Below are 1,013 nucleotides of genomic sequence, written 5' to 3' on the forward strand. Positions count from 1 at the left end.
ATGATGATGATGATGACGATGCTGCTGCTGCTGCTGCTGCTGCTGCTGCTGCTGCTGCTACTGCTAGTGCTACTGCAAGATGGTGGAAGAAGCAGCCACCAGCAGTTGTCAACCACAGATCCACTGCCCGAGGCCACCACCGTGACCCACAAAGAAGGTATAGATATATAGAGAGGCAGCAGGCTGTATATTATAGCTTTCTTCCTTATACACACACACACACACATACATACACACATACATACATTCACACACACACATACATACATTCACACATACACTATGTTTACCGCTAGGACTTAGGGTTACATATGTATAACCTGTAGTTTTTTTTATATAACACCTCTCTCTGTCTGTGTGTGTGTGTGTGTGTGTGTGTGTGTGTGTGTGTGTGTGTGTGTGTGTGTGTGTGTATATCTGTCTCTCAATATGTTGCACAGGTGGACAGATGAAGATGTCAAGCAGCGGCTGTACAGATGTGGGGTCCATATGTTGGGAATCCTCAGCTGGGTGCCCCACACCAGACATCACCCTCCTGTTGCCGACGACGGCGATGTCAAGCTGCTGCACCGCACGTATGCCATCCTTGCAGCTATTGGCAGCCGTCTGCGCCCCAAGTTCCGAATTGTAGCTGCACAAGATGTTCCGGGGTGGAACCACAGGGCGCAGGTTATTGCTCGAAGACTGCAACTCGACCCTGCAGATGAGGATGCCAACCTGGTCATCCAAAATGCAATGCTGCTGCAGCTTCCCATCTGCTACCGCTATAGTAATGAGCAGCAGCAGCAGCAGCAGCGGAAGCAGAAGCTACAGCAGCAGCAGCAATGCACCACTGGCAGCAGTGCCACCATTACTACTGCACATCATGATGGTGATTATGAGGATGAGGATGGTGAGGAGGATGGTGAGGAGGATGGTGAGGAGGAGGAGGAGCAGAAGGTGGTGGCGGCGGCGGCGGTGGCGGCGGTGGCGGCGGCGGCGGCGGCGGCGGCGGCGGCGGAGGAGGAGGAGGA

Source organism: Volvox carteri (assembly GCF_000143455.1).
Source record: "Volvox carteri f. nagariensis unplaced genomic scaffold VOLCAscaffold_93, whole genome shotgun sequence".
In the NCBI taxonomy this organism is placed as follows: domain Eukaryota; kingdom Viridiplantae; phylum Chlorophyta; class Chlorophyceae; order Chlamydomonadales; family Volvocaceae; genus Volvox; species Volvox carteri.